Raw genomic sequence first — 946 nt, 5'->3', positions numbered from 1 at the left:
CGGCCATGCAACTCAAAAAGGGTCCAAATTCAGAAACACCCCCTTCAAAAGGCACTCCATCCTCGGCCACACCACCGGGACATGCTCCCCTCGGCGATAATTAAGCCCCCACCACTATTTGAAGCCAACCGCAGCCGCAACTCGAACGGAGAAATCAGTAACCAATTCAAAAATGCGCTTGGTTACTGATTTCTACGGAGCCGAAAAAATTCTAAGTGTCAGTGGTTACTGATTTATACCGACTCGAGAAAATTCTAAGTGTCAGTGGTTACTGATTTGTACCAACTCGAAAAAATTCTAAGTGTCAGTGGTTACTGATTTATACCGACTCGAAAAAATTCTAAGTGTCAGTGGTTACTGATTTGTACCGACCCTAAAAAATTCTAAGTGTCAGTGGTTACTGATTTATACCGACTCGAAAAAATTCTAAGTGTCAGTGGTTACTGATTTATACCGACTCGAAAAAATTCTAAGTGTCAGTGGTTACTGATTTGTACCAACCCGAAAAAATTCTAAGTGTCAGTGGTTACTGATTTGTACCAACTCGAAAAAATTCTAAGTGTCAGTGGTTACTGATTTATACCGGCTCGAAAAAATTCTAAGTGTCAGTGGTTACTGATTTGTACCAACCCGAAAAAATTCTAAGTGTCAGTGGTTACTGATTTGTACCTACCGAAAAAATTTCTAAGTGTCAGTGGTTACTGATTTGTACCAACTCGAAAAAATTCTAAGTGTCAGTGGTTACTGATTTATACCGGCTCGAAAAAATTCTAAGTGTCAGTGGTTACTGATTTATACCGACTCGAAAAAATTCTAAGTGTCAGTGGTTACTGATTTGTACCAACCCGAAAAAATTCTAAGTGTCAGTGGTTACTCATTTATACCGACTCGAAAAAATTCTAAGTGTCAGTGGTTACTCATTTGTACCAACCCGAAAAAATTCTAA

The sequence above is a fragment of the Chiloscyllium punctatum genome, unplaced genomic scaffold (assembly GCF_047496795.1).
Source record: "Chiloscyllium punctatum isolate Juve2018m unplaced genomic scaffold, sChiPun1.3 scaffold_306, whole genome shotgun sequence".
In the NCBI taxonomy this organism is placed as follows: domain Eukaryota; kingdom Metazoa; phylum Chordata; class Chondrichthyes; order Orectolobiformes; family Hemiscylliidae; genus Chiloscyllium; species Chiloscyllium punctatum.
Note: the sequence above shows the minus strand (reverse complement) of the source record.